The sequence below is a fragment of the Dreissena polymorpha genome, chromosome 4, assembly GCF_020536995.1.
Source record: "Dreissena polymorpha isolate Duluth1 chromosome 4, UMN_Dpol_1.0, whole genome shotgun sequence".
In the NCBI taxonomy this organism is placed as follows: domain Eukaryota; kingdom Metazoa; phylum Mollusca; class Bivalvia; order Myida; family Dreissenidae; genus Dreissena; species Dreissena polymorpha.
In genome coordinates, this window is record NC_068358.1 from 44460115 (window position 1) to 44480757 (window position 20643).

General features: G+C 35.8%; 1 pseudogene; it reads right to left on the bottom strand.

Moving 5' to 3' along the window:
* Positions 1 to 323: 323 nt before the first annotated feature.
* Positions 324 to 6969, bottom strand: LOC127878382 (uncharacterized; annotated as a pseudogene).
* Positions 6970 to 20643: the final 13674 nt, after the last annotated feature.

Sequence of the window (20643 nt, forward strand, 5' to 3'; positions counted from 1 at the left end):
TATATATATATATATATATATATATATATATATATATATAAAATTATTAAACGTGCATTGACATATTATAACATGCATTGACATATTTCCAATTCTTTTACAACCATCATGTAGCTTTTTTACTGTTTGGATATGCAACCATAAGTGTTGTAATGAAATTTTACACAACTCATTTTAGGCATGCTCTTTATTCTTGTATTAAAACATGGAAATCCATCTGAATTGTTTATTTTCCAATTTCATAATAAAATTTTATTTGGTTCGCACAAATCCATTGATATAGTTCTTCAGGTGTGATCTTCTTTACTGGATTTTTGGGACAATTATTTACTGATGCAATTTTTCTTCCACACATAATTATGTTGAAATGGCCGTATCTGCCTCAATTCCCTAATGATGGCTTTTTCATCTTTAGTAGATGACACAACTTTGTGCTTTTGTGCACGATGTACAACCATAGTTTGATCATCAAAGTTATCACAAATGTTCTGCATTCCATAGAACGCGGAGCTTCGCTTTCGCATTGTTGACTCTGACATGGTGGAGCACATTGCTTTCAAGTGACCTTTTGTTAATCTGACAAGGTGCTCCATTTCCAGATCGGCAGGACTGTTTGTACCGAGCTTACCCCCTGTGTTTATAAATAGACCATAAAGACTTGAATAGGCCTGGCTTTCACTCAACAAAGCTAATTGTTGGAAAAGGAGTCTGTTTATTTCAAATGCATATTTGGATCTTGTGTTGTGTCATTTAAAGATTACCATGAGGACTTTCAGGACCGCCAGTAACCTGTCTCTATCGGGGTATTATATAACGTCGTTCAGTTCCATGAATAAAAGACCTATTTGTAGCACAAGATCAGCATTGTCATAAACTGCATCACAGTTTTCATGTTCCACGTGATTGTCTTGTTTACAAGCTTTGACAACTTTATCAGAAATTGGTTGTACGACATTCTCTAACCAATCAGACACAGAGTCACCTTGGTCTGGCAGTTCAATATCAGGAGCTGTTTTACAATCATCAATACCAAATTGTTCGCATGCTGCCTCGACTATGTAAGCTTTAACAAAAGATATTGCAACAAGCTCTTTGCAATGGTTATAATGATTTTGTTTACATCATTCCCATCTGCATCTTTCCTAAGAAGGCGGATCTTCTGTGCGTGTAGTGTACAGGGCTCTGTGTTTTGTGTATTGTATAAAATTTGATAAAATACAGTGAGGACAGCCATTTGCAAATGAAAGAGTTCAAATGTTATTGGTGTCAAGTGGTTAAATCTCTCCTTTTCAGTGAAAGCCGCAGCTCTCAAACGCTTCGCCCCAGAAAACCGTTCGCGCGTCAGTTGATCCCCGCCGATGTGTACTGGCATTGGTTCAATGTTTGCCTTGTTACAAACAGAGATAACAAGCTCTTCATAACTTTCCAGTATTTCCACAACATCAGAGTATTTTTGTTCGTTATTGACATAACTGGAAGTGGGATAACTTGGTTTTTTTCGACGAAACTCTGGTAATTCAGCAAATTCACCAGGGATTGGTTTGCTAGCCGTTTCCTTTGCAAATTTCATCCAGGGGAAGAACTCAGTCAGGACTCTGGCAACTAGCTGAGAAACATTCCATGTCAGTATATCAATATCTTTTTGTTCCAAAAGGAATGCGGACACAGGCAGTGCTCGCAGGTCGCAAAGTGGTGTCTGGTGGGATAGATGACAAAAACTTAAGTTTTGTATGATTGCCATTGAACCAAACCAGTGCTCCATATGATCCGCATTTCCTCTGGATTTACGTTTATGGGTTACACCTACATTAAAATTTATGTTGTCACCAACAATTCTGAATTTCTTTCCACTGGCAATGGAATAAAGAAATTCAGTATTAAAGTGTCCCGATATATGATCCATTGTATACAACACGCTTGAATGGCTCAGAGTGACATCCAAAGGTTGAAGTCTGTCATACACCTACAATGATCAAACATTTTTGTCTATGATTCATTTGAAGTTTTTTTTATTTTATTTTAATATTACCTTAAATAAATCAACTAAAATGGGTTTGAAAAGCTAAACCAAACACATTTAAGTTATACTTCATATATTTCCATTTAACTGAAAGGCACTCTAATAAGTGAAATTATATAAGGAACAATTATATAAAAATGTATATATTGAATAATTCATAATTTACAACTCCTGTTTGAAGTCGGTGCGCTTAACTTACAATAGGAACAATTAGTTTAAAGGCCCATAGAAACTTCACATTTCAGAAAATTGTAAAATGAATTAGCCAATTAAATATCTTATACTTGGTTTTGCTTGATTTTAGAAAAACTCCATGTTTTTTTCTCTACAATTTGGTCAAAAGGTAATTGTCATTAAATGTAAAGTAATATAAAAAACAAGATTGAAGCAACAACTTTCAGCTTTAACTTATTCAGTGTGTTTGGTTTTTGAAGTTCTATGATACTTTAATGATAAACAAGAGATTGCCAAGCAATATGGTCCCCTACCGGTGAAACTTCACCATTGTCAGATTTTTTTAAATATATTTGTTGCCATAGCCACCATAATTATTGACGTAGGATCAAATTGTAATGACGTGTATAATCTCCACATTGCCATCTATCCATATTTAAGTTTCATGAAAAAAATATAAGGAACTTTTAAAGTTATCGCAGGATCCAAAAAAGTGTGACGGACAGACTTACAGACTGACAGAGAGCAAACCATAAGTCCGCTCCGGTTTCACCGGTAGGGGAAAATAACAAATAAACATAACCAAAGTATAAACAAATAACAACAAACTAATATTCACGAGGTACATTTTTTTATTTCTTATTTATGACATCTGCTGTGTAGAAGAGCAATTTATCTTTCATAAGGTTGACATTTAAATTTCTATTGTTTGGTGATACCTGACTGACTCATGAAATTGACAGGACCAATTTTTTTTGCTTCTATATAAGGCTAAAAATGATTTATTCGTTAAGAATTACAAACCCTGAGAATCCTGCTGGGAAATTCACTTTTGACATCAAATTTAACACATTTTTACCTAAGGTATATTAATGAAATTAAAATGGTGTTCTAATTACATATAGAACTAAAATTATTCAAAAATTGAAACAAAATAGACAAGAAATAAGAATATTTTTTTTGTAAGATTTGCAGATTTGCAAACTTATTCCTGATTGTGTTATGGGTAGATTTAAAACAAGAGGGCCATAATGGCCTATACTCACCGAAGTACAGGTAGCCAATATTTGTCAATGGCATAGTGACCTAGTTTTTGACCCCTGATGACCCGTCTTTGAACTTGACCTACAATTCCTCCAAACAATCATCCTGACCAAGTTTCTGGATATATGAGCAGAAAAAAACACCAAAGGGGTGTTAAGAGAATAAGGACGGACGACAGACATTCATCGATCCTATGAGCTCATCTGAGCTCAGGTGAGCTAAAACATCAAGGACCTTAAGTGCCTGGGTCAGTGCTATTAAATAGATGTTCCAAAAGATTTATTTAATTTCCAAACAAAACATGTGTCATTAACAATAACAGGAACATTAATATTCAAATGCCCAATTTCACAAGCTTGAGGTTAAGAAAATATTACACGATTTAATGTTTAATACTGTTTTTTTTATCAAATTGCAAGAAACTATATATTGCTAAGTTCTGGCTAAGAAAGATTTTTTTGAGATAACTGGATTGTTTTTTTTACTGTTTGTGTATTTATGTATTGTGAAATATTTAAAACATATAAAGATATATTCAAAATTCATACATTGAGTATTTTATGAAACAAATATTCATTCACAGCTGAGTTGCGCAACTCTTAAATAATTTTTTTTCTTGAGTTACTCATAAAATGATTAAATATAAATTGCATACTTTCCATTCTATACACAAAGTGTTAAGCTCTAATTTTGTGCTATTAGGCTTTAACATAACATTTGGAAAAAACGAAACACAGTTGAAACAAAATGTACTTTTTGGCTTAGAAATTTGCTACGCAGAGGAACTAAGTACAGACTGCCTATTCCTGTTGATTTTGATGACTGCATTAAGAATATCGTAACATCCTTACATGATTATTGCACTAAATGGTGCAGGAAGGAAAATGCTGAAATTACTGCACTCAATGATTGGAAAACAAAAATATTTAGTATGGAAATGAATAAAATATGTTTTTATGATACACATCGTTTGGCCGTACCACATTCACCTAAAATTAATAAACAAAATCTCTGTAAATTGCTTGAAGACTTAAAATCTAAATTCGTCTTAGTTCCTGCTGATAAGGCTGCTAATAATGTTATCATAATATGACGAGTGTTTTATGTTCAAACTATTTCACAAGAACTTTCACAAACTACATCATATTGTGAGTACAATAAGCAACCTAATGAAATTATTACCGACCATATTGCCCTATGCATAAAGTTAAATGTAATAGTCAATATTACTGACAAGAAATTGCCATCACTTTACTGGATACCTAAATTACATAAGACGCCATGTAAAAGTCGTTTTATCGCTAATTCAGTGTCTTGTACCACCAAACAATTATCAGTGTATCTTACATCTGCATTGAGTGCTATTAGATATCATATAGCTAAATTGTGTAATAAAGTTTATGAAAATAGTAATATTAACCTATTTTGGTCAATAAAAAACACCTTAGAAGTTATTGATAAAATTGAAAATAAAAAATATAAGGTGTCACAGGTAAGTACTTATGATTTTTCGACACTATATACAACGCTTCCTCACGCTTTAATAAAATCCAAACTTGTTTCTTTGATTGAAAAAACTTTTGCTAGAGAGAAATGTTTGTATCTAGCTTTAAACATTAAAGCAGCTTTTTTACTAATCAGATATTAGATAATTACATCATTTGGACTGGTCTTGACTTTTGTGCAGCACTTACTTTTCTTTTGGATAACTTGTTTGTTGAATTTAATGGTAAAATATTTAAACAAATTATTGGCGTTCCAATGGGTACTTATTGTGCGCCACTTATAGCTGACCTTTTTTTATATTGTTATGAAAGCGAATTTATGTTAGAATTATCTAAAACTAAGCAAGTAGATTTGATTAATTGTTTTAACCTTACTAGTAGGTACATTGATGACATACTTAATTTAGATAATCCATTATTTGAACAATATATTCACAAAATCTACCCAAAAGAACTAGTCTTAAATAGATCGTGTATATCCAATACAGACGCTGCGTATTTAGACTTACATTTAACTATTAATAATAATTTGATCAAAACTAGTTTATACGACAAACGGGACGATTTTAACTTTGAAATTGTGAATTTTCCGTTTCTAGATGGCAACATCCCTAAAGGACCTTCCTATGGTATTTACATTTCGCAGTTGGTACGTTATGCTAGAGCATGTTCGTGTATTAAAGATTTTAATGATCGTAATCTAATATTAACTAAAAAATTGCTAAAACAAGGCTTTTTGTATCATAACCTAAGAAATAAATTTGCTAGATTTTACTCTAAGTATGGTGATTTAATTTCAAAATATAATGTTTCTTTAAAATGGCATTTAAATAATGGAATCTCCCATCCATCATTTTATGGAGATGTTTTGAAGCGTGTCCGCAAATTAAAATATGTTAAACCAAATGTTCATATTAAACTTTTCAATTTAATTAACTTGTTTTTATCAAAAGGATACGATGCTTATGTACTTAAAAACACGTGTTTGATGGTTTTCGATTCACTATATCTTTCTTCCCTTAAAATTTGGAATCATTAGTGATATTATAGGCATTTTTCACTGTTGAATAAAATTGTGTCATTGTGTCGTATGAACAAATCTGCATGAATACTACATTATAGGCATTTTTCACTGTTGAATAAAATTGTGTCATTGTGTCGTATGAACAAATCTGCATGTAAACTACATTTGGACTCAAATCGTACATCAAATCATTTCTGTCTTCAGTTGTCAAAACACCTATATACTGTTTGATTCCAATAATGTCGCTTTAATGGAAAAACCATTTGTATTCATTTGCTTCTTAATATTAAATCACGTAAATTTGTTTTATTAGTAGCACAGCCCCATTAATATTTTTATTTAGTACTGCCCTTGGAGTTTGTTCACGTCATTATGGATTTTTGTGACGTCATACGACCGACTTTCCCAGTTGTAATCTACATGCATAGGTCATTGGGTTTATAATGTTCCATTTTATTTATATTTTCTCTCTGATAGGCGTTTCTTGTTTGATTTAATTATTTTTAATTTGTTTAGCAGTCACATAAACAACCAAGCTATGTAATATGGAATTTTTACACCCATTATTGCTGCTTCTTCCTGTATTTGCGCGATGATTATCTGAGATATTAACTCTATGATTCTACATTCTCAAATCTTTTCTATAAAGAAGAAATGTAGTTGACAATTGTTAATAGTTTTATTTGATCGTTCGTCAAAAAGTTGTAATTCTGTTACTCTTGTATCTTCAATGCAATTGAGTAATTAAATAGTAATTAAATTGAATGCGTTTTAATTCCCTTTTATTATTGTTTAATTTGAGTTACAATGCTATGACGTTAAATTTTATTTACACTTAAATGTATTATGAATATTGCTGGGCCAAGTGTGAGGTTGAGCGCTCTATAACCAGGTTTAAACCCCCAATGCTTTGCATTGACCGTTCCAAGGCGGTGACCCCAGCTTTATTCATATTTTGTGTTTATGTTGGTTTGTATTGTGCTGTATTGTGCTGTTTTGTACTGTTTGGGCAATCGGTCACTTGCCTTAAATAAAGGACCAACTAATTGTTTTTAATGAAAATTCAATACTGCTCCAGCAGCTGGAGTTTCACTTCTTTATATTGTTTGTTCATTAGCTAAAGTCATTGCGATCATCTTTTGAACTAACGACAGCTCCTTGTATCGTGTTTTCATCAACATTCCAAACACAGTAGATAACATAACGCAATTAAACATTTATAATTATACTCACTTAGTTTTTGCATGTTCTCGTGTATCTCAGACTATTTCAGCTTAGAGTAGGTCCTTAAACGTCTTAGTGCGGCCGTATTCACTGTTTCAGCACACACATTCGTCGTCTGAAATGACCATTATCAGTTTTTGATTTGGGGTTAAACATTGTTGTTTGAGGCAACATGCAATACTCTAGTTTTATTACATAAATTTGACTAGATATTGAAAGACAAAAGATACCATATAAACCATTTAGTATTAGTCAAATTCTGTGCGAACTATATTATGTGTATCGGTAACACAATTTAGATTAATAAAAAACTACTTCAAGTATTCATGTCCATACAATAACACTAAAATAAATCTGGCAGTGCCATTTGGAGGGTGCATCAGTATGTTGCACTAACTTTAGGTCATCATATACCAGTTTAAAAACAGTTCAAATCACATTGTCAAATAAACTTATGTTTACATACTACTTGTAGTGAGAAGTTGTTTATCAGTAGCTTGTTCGTAAAATATTGTATTTAATTTACCCCCTGCAGATTTTTCCGTGGTTCAAAGAAAACCCAGTCTTGTTTGTTAGACCTGAAACATTTTAGATCCCTTTACTAAAAACTATAAATATATCTCTGTTCTACAGTAAACCATGGAAGGGGATGTGAAGCAACCTAAGGATTAAGTGTGAGAAGTAATAAACCAAGCCAGTCATTTAAACATTCTTACAATATATTATTCATATTTTAAACATTTACAGACTTGTGAAATTTACACTATTAAATTAATTGTCATAGAATTTAGAATTTATTGATTCAGAGCCTTTATATCAATAAATTAACATTGTTCTATTACTATTATTAATATTATTATTATTAATCTCTGTAAACTCTTTTTATAAGTATTTTTTTTCTTTTCAATGTTTCTTACCTAGTAATAGGAAAAGACAAATCAGTCTGTGTTCCAACATTGTTTCCGCTTGTCTCTGGCAGTTCTAGTAGTTCTGTTAACTCACCAACTTCTTCTGGCGAACTGGAGACGGACCTTCTACATGTACTGGTGTTAAGGTTTAATCTCCACGCTGCCATCTTACAGGATTTTCCTAATATGTAAATTTGATATCTTAGAGAATTCAAAAGATTAACAATTTAAGAGCTGCCTATTGTTTTGACTCTAACCTTTTAGATAACACAGAGCTAGGTAAATGCCAAGCAATTGTCATTGCTCCAGTCCAGGTCAATCTCTAGGTGCTTTGGCCATATTATAGAACTGCACAGTGGTTAAGCTGAACGAATGCTGTTTACCAAAGGCAATAGGGAACCTTTCCTCAAGGGGTAGCTTTTTTTTTAAACATGAATTTATCAAAACAAACACCATAAATTATAAGTAATGTATTCTGTATAAATGAATGAAATTATATTACTTTCAATCCCATGTAATACCAGTGAACAGTATGGCAAAATTAGAGTGTTAGAGACTGCTTATATAAAAAAAAACATATTTTACCATTTCTATTTTTTCCACCAAACTTTGCATTCATATTTTTTTGCGCAACTGTCCCAAAAACTGTTTTCCGATTCACCTTCTGTCTTGGTCTTTGACTGTACTCTGTCAGAAAAGATTTTTCTTCTAGTGACCACCTGTTGTGCTTCAGTCTTTCATCCTTTAAGTGATAATATTTATTTAAGAGATAATACAAAACATGAGATATACATTTAGAGCTGTTAAAAAGTAAAGGATAAAGTTTATCAGAGAGTATTTACAAAAATAAATAAATAAAAATAATCACTCAACAAATGTATTTTTGTAAATGCTCACTAATATGCTTCAACCGATTTAGTGTTGAACATTATTTATCAGTTACAAGCGCATTTACCTTTTTAAACAGCCAATTTACTAGATGGAGGCATTACATTTTGTGTAGGTGATTACCAAAAATTATTGTCTTACTAAATGTTTGAAGTACTGAAACCAGATTGGCTACCTAAACTTAAAATAATCTTTAACACTATGATGATATATAAATGCTGAAATAAGGCATCTATGTAGATATGACTAAAGATCTGACAGCATTAAAATGTATCCATTTTTAATGAATTAAACATTATTTTAACACAGCATTAGACTTATAGGTGACACATTAGACATTGTATATACAGTACAACAGTCAGTATAAAAGATAATCACCAGTTAAATTCTTTTGTTCTCCTGTTTTGGTGTTGTCCCGGTTGGCGTGGATAGCAATCTTTTCGATCCCCGATTTGAGGGGAAAGCTTAGGTGGCGTACGAGAACTTCAATATGTATGATCTGGCCCAGATCTGTCTTTTATGCCATGGAAACCCGGTGTCTTTCTGTTGACTTAATATATGCGTGATCCATATGAAATTGTATAAATACTTGAAAAATTACAAGTTGTTTATCCTGCAGTTCAATGTAGATCTATGTTGTTATTTATTAAATTTTGCCAGATTTTAATTCATAGCAGCCTAATGCCAAAAAGCATATACATCCAATATATTATATAAAATATCTTTAAAAAATTAACCATGTCCTTGATGGCTTGAATTTTAAATGTTATCAACTCATAAATGATTTTCCTAGGCAAATTCTACATTTATGAAATGTACACCTCATGTACTTTTAGCATACATTTAAAGATTGCAACAAAAAAATGATTTTACAATAAGCCATAATCTTCTCATGTAGTATGATTCAACTATCCGAACTTATACTATATTTTTATTTATCCGAAACCTATTTAACTTTTGCAGCGTTCCATATTACATACAAGAAGAAATGCTCAGAGAAAAAATTGGACGTTATTATGCATTAAATATATGTATATCGATCGAAGAATAAACGATTTCCCGATGAACCACTTTTTAAAAAATTGGTTGACTAACAGTTTCCATCGCGTCGGACACCTTTTCAATGACGCCAGACTTCTATTTGTTTACAATAGAAGCTGGGAACCAGAGTAAATACGGTATAGAATGGTTTTATGTTAGTAAAGATGGTAGTTTTACGGCAAATGAAGTTGCAATCCTTGTTTCTATTATAGCATATATAAAAAATAACTAATAATATGGGCTTCCCTCCTGTGGTCATGCTAGGGAAATTCTTTTTTTCTATCCGTATTGAGTCACGATTTCATTCTTATGCACCCCATTGCTTCAAGTCTAGTTTTACCGTGGAGGGGGGGGGGGAGTGGGGTGGGGGTGGGGGGGGGGGAACAAAGAGAGCACGTGTCTAACCTCACAACAGATTTTCGATTGGTTATTTGATCCCATTTTGTAATCATAAATGTTTGTTTATACGAAACAGTTCTTTATGCTTTACAGGGTATGGAGATACATGTATTTAAAGTGGGAACCCCATGACCTATTTCTAAATCAGAGACCCCGTAACTGGCGATATGTGTGAATATATTATTTTTTTTCCTAAGCTGTTTAAGAAAAAGCTCCCCGTCCTCTAGTGTCCATGTTTTCAAAAGACCGGAATCATTTTCGATGCAGTGTAGACAAGAAATATCTTTTAACAAAAATTATTCGGGGTACATCCTGACTTTTAATAAAGGTAGAAAAAATACGCTCGTAAAATTATTAAATTATAAACACATGTTTAAGTATTGTTGTGTTCTGTTTTCACTTGATAGTGATGAAATGTTTGTTATACGGTGCACGTTTATAAAACTACATAATAGCGTTCGTAAATACAAACTTTACTACGTGAGATCACATCATATGCGTTCTCACATGACTTATTATGAGTTTATTTCTTTGTCATCGAAACATATGATATATCGATATTTGATTAAGACGCAATTTTATCCCCACACATTAAATAACACGATTACATCCGCGTCATGCGAAAATTGGTTTGATGGCATATGCGGCCAGCGCAGCCCAAGCCCGACTCGCGCACTTGCGCCGTCTGGTCATGGGCTACACTTTCTTCTATAAAACACACGCAGTGTTTCATGGTATCTTTTAAGAATCTTCCCTCAGCATGCATGTTCTGACCAGACTGCGAAGCTGCATATTGCATAATACCAATTTTTGCATGACGACGGTTTAAAAATCTCATTGCGTCATTTCAATGGAAATGAATAATAGCAAGTGAGAGCAAGAAGTGATAGTGCGCATGAGGAGTGAGAATACTGCGAATTCAAAGGAAAAACGTTATAACAGAGAAGAGAAAGTCGGGAGAGAGAAAGAGTTAGAGTTTGTTTGAAAATGGTAGGAGAGGGAGATGGAAAGAATATGATAGATAGAAAACGTAACCATAAAATGAGGCATATAGAGGTAGTTGATGCGGATAGTAGGAGTAGTGTTGTGATGAGCGAATAATATGAAAGACATCGGGCTACCACGACCAGTACCCGATAGTAATGGTCTATTAGAGCCCGGGTAAATTCGTCTATTAGACAGAGTTGAAAAATCCGCATAGCTGACTGAGCTGTCAGTAGCACACGCTTGTCTGTTTGGTAACTTGTTTATATAGCTTTTAGCTATATTCTTCGATCGATTAAGCTTTGGTGTCTCAACATAAAGGTGAATTTTAAGGCAGCACGGCAAACTTACTATTTCACCACAATTATGGTATCTTGAAAAAAATGTATGTTAAATATGCATTCAAATGATACGTTTTTAAGAAATCTCCTGCCTTTTACAGTTTTATTTTTAAAACGTTCATCTTACAGTTTGTCATGTTTCAGTTACTATAAATACCGATCATTAAACATCATCATTTCAATATTTAATTGCAATACAAATGAGTTTTTGTCCAAAGATATAAAAGCGCGCGAACGATATGCTGAATACACAACGTCAGGTATTTCTCGTGGAAAGTTTACGGGTACACAATTAAAGTTCGGTTCAGTTTACTTAAAATAACGTCAAAATGTTATAGTCTCAGCCAAGCGGTGGCAGATGGATGTTTGCTTGACGTAGGGGCAAAAGTTGTATTAATACTTTTGATCGAGTTCATTGAGTTGAAAGTCAAGTCAATCAGGCACCGGTTCGAATCACGGAAATCGATTCAATATCTTCTGTTTTTGCATTACAAATGTACAATGTCATTTAAACCATCATACATTTCAACACCCCTATTTAAAACAACTTCAATCAGGTATTATATTTAAAGAAATGTTTTCGGTATTTCGCCCTCATTTAATTGAAAATATTATCATTGCTATACGCATAAAGTAAATCTCTGTCCAATCAAAATGCCACCTACACCTTCCGCTGCTTGGAAGTATTTCACGAGATCATCCGATAAGAAGTCGGCAACGTGTAACTTGTGTGGAGCTAATCTTAAGTACATCCAGGCCGGTACGACGTCCAATCTTCTCAATCATATTAATAATAAACATCCATCTTCTGCATCTTCGAATGATGCTGGGGACTCTAAGAAACAGTCGTCACGCCTAAGAAAGTGTCTGCTTCCGAAAGTGAACGGATTACATGTGCTATTGCGGACATGATAGTGAAGGATTATGTGCCATTAAGTATTGTTGATGGTGAAGGTTTCCGTAACCTGATGCAAATTGTTGCACCGGATTATAAAGTGCCTTGTAAGAATACTGTGCGCTCGCGGGAAATTCACGAAGAAAAATGACGCTGGGTTGCTTTTGAAGGATTACGAGTGGGAAGTTGTTTCTGAACTTTCGGAGTGTCTCAGTGTGTTAACTGACACGACCGCGTACATGTGCAGTGAAAGTGATGTATCATGTTCTGTGATCTATCCTATGGTGTGTGGATTAATTAACAAGTGCTTAGTGGTTGAGAACACAGACAGCTCTCTGATCTCGCGCGTTAAGGAGACAATAAGTGGTGAACTTGATAAACGCTATCAGCCGACTTCAACGGAAACCGCGAAATCAACACCTGTGCTCGCATCTCTTCTAGATCCACGTTACAAGGGCCTCCCGTTCTTGTCACGTGATCAACGTAAGATCGCGAAGGAGACCTTAGAGAGTCGTATGGACGAGGCACCGTTGAGATTGCCGTCTCGTTCTCGCGATTCTGTTAAAGACTGTAATGAAATGCCGCGCAAACGTAGGAAGTTAGACTTTCTAGTGTATAGTTCAACCGAGCAAGAGAATTCTGACGAACTTCAGAGATATTTGCTTGTGAAAATGGAGCCAAACGCTAAACCTCTTGACTGGTGGAAACGTAACGAGAGCGAATTTCCGAAAGTCGCGTATGTTGCTAGGAGTGTTCTATCTGTGCCTGCAACTTCTGTGCCCTCTGAGCGCATATTCTCAACCACTGGATTGCTCATCAATAAACTAAGAAATAGACTCGCCAGTGATCTAGTCGACGCAATCGTGTTTTTAAATAAGAACAATGTTCATGTGTCCAGTGACGCCGATCCGAGTGACTTTTAAATGTGGCAACGGTGTTTTGTTTGCATGTGTTTGCTATGTAAATAATACGTTTAAGTTCAGTTTAAATTATATATAGATCTAACTGTTTTGTCTTGTAATTATTTTGTCGTCATGTAAATATTATGTTTCTCGTTCTATTGTTGATGTACAATATTAAAGCACGTGTTCGCTATGTAAATACTACGTTTAAGTTCAGCTTGTATTATTTATAGATCTAACTGTTTTGTTATGTTATTGTTTTGTCGTCATGTTAATATTATGTTTCTCGTTCTATTGTTGATGTACAATATAAAAAGTTTAAAATCAGTTTTCGTCATTCAATTTTAACAATTAGCGACGGCAATGCTGTGTCAATATTTAGTCACTTCCGGTGAAATTCCGGTAAAAACGAAAGAAGAATTCATGGCGAAATGGTACGGTAAACACATTGTGTCACACCGGTCTTACTGACAATAACGTAGTGACGTCACCATCTATTTATAGAATGACGGTAAACAAAGTTGATTTTTTTCCAACAGATGTTGACCGAATATCCGATTATTCGTTCGGAAGGATGACCGAATATTCGAATACCAATATTGGTATTCGTTGCCATCCCTAAAATCAAGGATTTATAATAATCATGTTCGTAAACAGATATTTGATTTAAATAACCAACCAGTTTGCCGATATATACACTTTGAGAGTCCCGTGATTTTTGTATTTAAACACGATCTTTAAGTGGTAATTGCTATGACTTATACAGTTGAATACGCACCATTTAGGATAGGGAATACTTTTTTCGTTGAAAGAGAGAAAAGAATGAAATTGGATAGATGGGGAGATAGAAGGCGGTAGATGCAAGTGTTGAGAGAAATTAAGAAGTGTTGGCAGAGAGATGATGTAGACAAAGTTGAAAGAGTGATGTAGGAGGGAAAGTAGAGAGTAAAGACAGAGCGGAGTGAAAAGCAAAGACAGGTTAGAGTGAAAGCAGATGCAGAAAGGAATTTTGTCATATACCAGTGAGGTCAAGACGTTAAAGTGTGCGTGAGAATACTGCGAATTCACAGAAAGTAAAGTAGATTTCGAGCATAAATAGAGGGAAGAGAGAATAGTTAGAGTAGAGATTGATAGTGTTAGGAGAGGAAAAGGATCAAGACGAGTGATAGAACACATATCAATTAAAAGAGGCATGTAGAGGTAAGTGAGACTGTTAGCGGGAGGAAAAGTGGTGTGAAAAGATAAGAAGAAGAAAGACATCGGGCTACCACGACCAGTACCCGATGATGGTGGGCTCATTGAGCCCGGGTTACTCCGTCGATTGGACAGAGAAGAAAAGTCCGCAAAGCGGACTGCGCTCAGAGTAGCGCACAAGTCTCCGTTGCATGGTAACTTTTTTTTAGTACATTTTTATATTCTACAGTTTAGTTTCGTTGTCTCAATATAAATGTAGAATTTAATTAAGGCATCGCAGTAAATTAACAATTTTACTACAATTATGGTATCTGGATTAAAATGTTTGTTAAATATGTATTTAAATTATATTCACGATAAAATTATCTTCTGCAATTTACAGTTTTATTTTTTTAAAGTTCATCTTGCTATGTTTCAGTTACTATAAATACCAATTATTTAGGCTATAGATATGCGAACAAAAGAAGCTTTTGAAAGCATGATAAGGTGTGAAAGGCCCTGTTTATTGTAAGGTTATATATGCTTGTGTATGTCCTCTAATTATACAGGGATCTCGTGGTCTAGGGGTAACGCACTGGTATCACAACACTTTGGATAGCAAGTTCGAGGCCGCACTGAACCTTCACCACACGTAACATTGGATATACCAGCTATATAATTCCTTTTAATGATACTATTAATTATAATATTTTATATAATGTCACTTTATTAACAAAGTGTGTGTATGTATGTGTGTGTGTTTGTGCGTGTGTGTGTGTGTGTGCGTGCGTGCGTGTGCGTGCGTGCGTGCGTGTGTGTGTGTGTGTTTGCGCATGTGTGGCGCGGAAAAGGAGGGGAGTTGTTATTGTCTTAGCGTGTATTCCCATGGGCTCTCTCTGCCGTGCTTTTGGATAGTGTCAGGTGTTTAATGGTGTTGCAAGGGTCAGACTAGTTTTTTGAAAGATCATTTAGATTGAATATAGTAGAAAAGGGGCTAAGTTTGTGTGGTTGGACCGAGATGACTAGTTTGTTGGGGGTCAGGAGCGACAATTCCTGGCTCTAACCTTCTTTTGTAATGGTTTTGCAGTATTCCTATTATCTCCTAGGTTAGCATTGTTATTATTGGCATTAATATTTATTCCTTATAATTCTGTGTGGTTTTTGCGCTCTCCGCCCCACGAGAGGTGTTAGTGGGGGTTCGAGTCGGATACAGAAGACGCCCCGATTCCAGAGGCGCCCCTGGTTCTTTAAAATGCCCGGTGTACAGCACCGATACACTGCACCCCCGTTTAACGTCCCTCGCGGAGGACTGGTTAGTACGTAATAATAGATTAGTACAGATATTGCTCTACTTCCTTGTGTCTTAGCGTATATTCACATGGGCTCACTCTGCGGTGCTTTTGGATAGTGTCAGGGGTTTAATGGTGTTGCAAGGGTCAGACTAGTTTTTGAAAAATCATTAAGTTGAATATAGTTGAAGAGGGGCTGAGTTTGTCTGGTTGGACCGAGATGACTAGTTTGTTGAGGGTCAGGAACAACAATTTCTGGCTCTAACATTTCTACCTTTGGGAGACAATTTTCAAGCACCATTATTTCTTTTAACAGAGGTCGCGGGATTATATTGGCTTGTTTTTGAGAGAGAGCACGCATGTTGTTCATACTATTTAAACTATTCATATATGTCGCACGGCTATTATGCTGTTTATCATCATTTATAACAATCACCATCATCATCATCATCATCATCATCATCATCATCATCATTATCATCATCATCATCACCATCACCATCATCATCATCATCATAATCATAATCATCATCACATCATCATCATCATCATCATCATCATCATCATCATCATCATCATCATCATCATCATCATCATCACCACCACCACCACCACCATCATCATCATCATCATCATCATCATCATCATCATCAATCCCTTTACCGGTTTTGCCGTTCGAGGGAAATGAGGTTTGACGATACAGAAATGTTTCTCCAGTCCGGTCTTTTGTATACTGCTCTGAGTAATTCATCCATGGGAAGGGATGTCCACTTTTTTACATTAACCATCCAGCTTTTCTTCTGACGGCCTCGACGTCGACCTTCCTCAAGCTTGTCCTAAATGACAGTCTTTCACAGAGAATCTCAAATTGAAGATGGATCTTCCATCGATGTAGATAGAGGTGTGGTTTCATAGATTGTCTCCGGCATTATCATCTCACGAAAAGGTTGAACAGGGCGGGAGAGAGCAGACATCCCTGATGGACGCGCACTGTTTTCCCGAAGAAGCCCCCCTTCTGTCCGATGACTTGTACTGTACTGGTGGCCGTTTCCATAGAGTTCTTGAACGACTTGAACTAGCCATTCGTCATTGTTAAATCTTCTTATAACATGCCATAGGCCATAAAGCCACACGCGGTCAAAAGCTTTCTTAAAGTCAATGAAGTTGTGGAAGAGGTCAGGTTGGTGTTGCATGTGTTTCTCAAAGATGATTCTGCAGTCGAAGATCTGTTGCACTGTGCTCCAACCAGCTCTGAATCCAGCCTGCTCCTCGGCCAGCAGTTGCCTTACCTTTCAATCGATTAAAGATGATTCGTAGCATGAGTTTGCTTGGGTGACTGATTAAAATGAGTGTGCGGTAATTCTTGGCCAACTTGTGGTCCACTCTTTGGGCCACTTCTTCTCTCCCTAGATCTTTTGGCATAGTGCCGTCAATGCTGCCGTCGTTGCCTCTCCTACGTGCTTAATAAACTCGGAAGGGATATTGGACACTCCATGAGTGTTTCATTCCTTAAGACTACACACTGCTTCCTCCACATCTGCCTTAAATTTGGGCGCTTCTGGGATCGTTCTGAAGGAGACTCAGGCGTCAGGTTGGAGCGGATAGTTATAGAGGACACTGCAGAATTCAATCCATCTTTTTTGGACTGCGGCACTCTCGGTAAGGAGATTCCCGTCAGCGTCTGATATACCACTAGCCTTGAGCTGACTGATCTTCTTAAGGGTCTTAATGGTGCTGTAGGCCTTCTTACTGCTACCTGCGGTCATCTTTTTGATGAAACATAGTTCCCCATTACATTCCTCCTTGGCCTCTTTCAACTCTCCTTACCTGACAGTTCGCGTTCTGGTACTTTGCCCTAGAGTCCAGGCTGGTGTTCTTATGCCTCAGCTCTTTTCTTTTGTCACATAGGTCAATGATTTTGCTCGTCATCCATGGCCTGTTATTCCTTCTCTCTCTGCCAAGCACTTCTTCAGCCGATAGCAGTAGGACATCCTTGATGTTATTGCTAATGATGTCGATGTCATTGTTTAAGATGTTCAGCGCTGCAAGCTTGTCACCTTTCTGTGCTTGAATTACCCCTGGGTCTTTCAATTTCTCCAAGTCTAATCTGATGCGCTTGTTCTTTAAGTTCAGCTTGATGGTGGTGAGCACTAAGTCGTGGTCACTGCCGATGTCTGCGCCAGGAAACGTTCTTGTGTTCGTCGTGTTTATGCTGGACTTGAACACTGTCAATATAGTCATCTGTAATAAATAAAATTAATATATTTTACACTGTGAAACAATACTTTAAAAGTTTAAATGAATTTGCAGGTAATAGGAAATAAAATAAAAACCACAAATAATTTTTTCAATATAGTATTTTTTTATGTTTTTATTTATGTTTCATATTACCTGCAAATGCATTTAAAATATTGTGCCACAGTGACGAATTAAATTATTTTTATTTAATCTCGATCGAGGTATAATAACATGATAAGAATCAAAACGGTTATGGTCACCCGTTACCTTAAAAGTGTTACTCTTTTTATGCACCCGGATCGATAGATCGGGGGTATATTGTTTTTGTCCTGTCTGTCTGTCATTCTGTCATTATGTCACCAAAACTTTAACCTTGGTTAAAGTTTGATAATTTTTTTAATATTGAAGATATCAACTTGATATTTAATATGCATGTGTATCTCATGGAGCTGAACATTTTGAATAATAAAAAGTCAAGGTCATCCTTCAAGGTCAAAGGTCAAATATCACTGTATTTTTCTTTCCTAAAACTTTAATCTTCATTAAAGTTTTATCATAACTTTTTTAATATTGAACACAGCAACTTCATATTTGGCATGCATGTGTATCTCGTGGAGCTGCACATTTGAGTGGTGAAAGGTCAAGGTCATCCTTCAAGGTCAAAGGTCAAAAATAAATAAAAATTATTTTCATTTCTTTATTCAATCTCTTACTTACTTCTTGTGGAGCTGCACACTTTGAGTGGTGAAAGGTCAAGGTCATCCTTCAAGGTCAAAAGTCAAATATATGGCTTCAAAGCGGCGCAATCTGACAAACACATCGCTTGTTGTAGCTTTGTTCAGTATTGCAATGTGTGCTTTTGGATCAAATCTGCATGTGTTCTATACAATTTATCAAACATTCAACGTAGTGATACTACTCACAAGTATAAACAATAATATCTAAAGAACAAAACATCATTAAGAGTTAAAAAAATTTTATTGGCTATACATGATTGTTTCCAAAAGTAACATGTGTTACATAGTAATGAAAATTGTTAAATTTCTCATCATTTCAGCGAATTTCCTTTGTTCATCACAAAACAAGTTTTACTTCTTGCTCTTAACCTATGAATCTACAAATATTTACAAACATGATTTGTATCACCACTGATAAGACCAATTTACTTTAAGCTATATTTCACCAAAAAAATAAGGCTAATGGCATACTCGCAAGTCAGTTTTCTTGGTAGAACAAGTAGTTTCTAAAGAGATAATCAGAGCGCCCCCTAATTGCCAGTTAAACTTTTACCATCCGAGAGCTATGCAGACACCTAGTTCTTCTAGAACTCTTTAAGCATTTATGAGTATATAGGTACAGCTCAAAGATCTTCCTGGTAAAGGCAAAAACCATGACACAAGTATCTTCCACGTATATCTATACACTCGAGTTCATACTACCGATTTCATCGCAACAAGCACAAAATATTTTTAATCAACATAAAACTGACTGACTTTCGTGGAGAAAGATTAAAATACTTAATAAGATAAACCCGTTTTTAAACAGAAAGCAGGTATTTCGAATTAACTTTTACAGCAAAGAACAAACAAAACGTTACGATGCACTAATTTGATTTCACCCGAGAGTCTGATGGTCTGGTCTCACTGCTAGCAGCTGAAAGTGTGTAGCGTATAGCAGTGTTATGTGAATAAGAATACATTTGTATGAGGGTGATTTCGTTGCTTAAGATTTATATTAGTACAAGGTGAAAATACACCATCATCATCATCCTTCCCTTGACCGGTCTGAGAGTTCGGGGGGGGGGGGCGGAGGTAATGAGATACAAAATGAGAGGCGACGAGAGACAGAAACCTTCCTCCTGTCATGTCTGTTGTATGCTACTGAGAGTAATTCAGCCATCGGAAGAGATGTCCACTCGTTCACATTGTCCATCAAGCTTTTCTTTTAACGGCCTCGAATGCGACCTCCCTCTGGCGTGCCCTGAAGAATAGTCTTGCACAGAGATCCGTGTCCAAGCCAAGCCAGCTTTCGACGTTTGACGGTCTCCTGTAGGGGCTCTTCTGGGTCAACAAGTGTTGCAGTAATGTTCCGAACGTAGCTGTTGGTCTTGTGCTCATTGTAGGAGCTATTGAGCAGTCTTCGGAGACATTTGTGTTCAAACTGCAGTATCCTGCGTTCTGTATCAGCGTGAAGCGTCCAGGTCTAGCAGGCGTTCAGTAGGACGGAGACTACGAGCGACTTGAAGAGCCTGTACTTGTTTGGGAAGTTGATGAAACTAATTGTACACAACCTGCTCAGTCTGGCCATCGCTGCGTTCACCATGGTAATTCTTATTTGGACCTCAGTGGTAGTGTTACCATCCTTGGACAGGGTTGATCCCAACTTTTTCTAGCTTCTCGCAGTTCATGTTGATGTATGCACTGATCTTGCTGTTCGCCATAATCTTTGATTTTTCCGTGCTGACTTCCCGTATGCTCTTGCTCTTTCACTCTTTCATAGTCTATTGTCGAGATCATAAAGTTCTTTGCTGGTGCCACCCGTGAGGTAATGTCATATGCGTATCTCAAGTTTGAGATGAGTCTCCACCACCAATG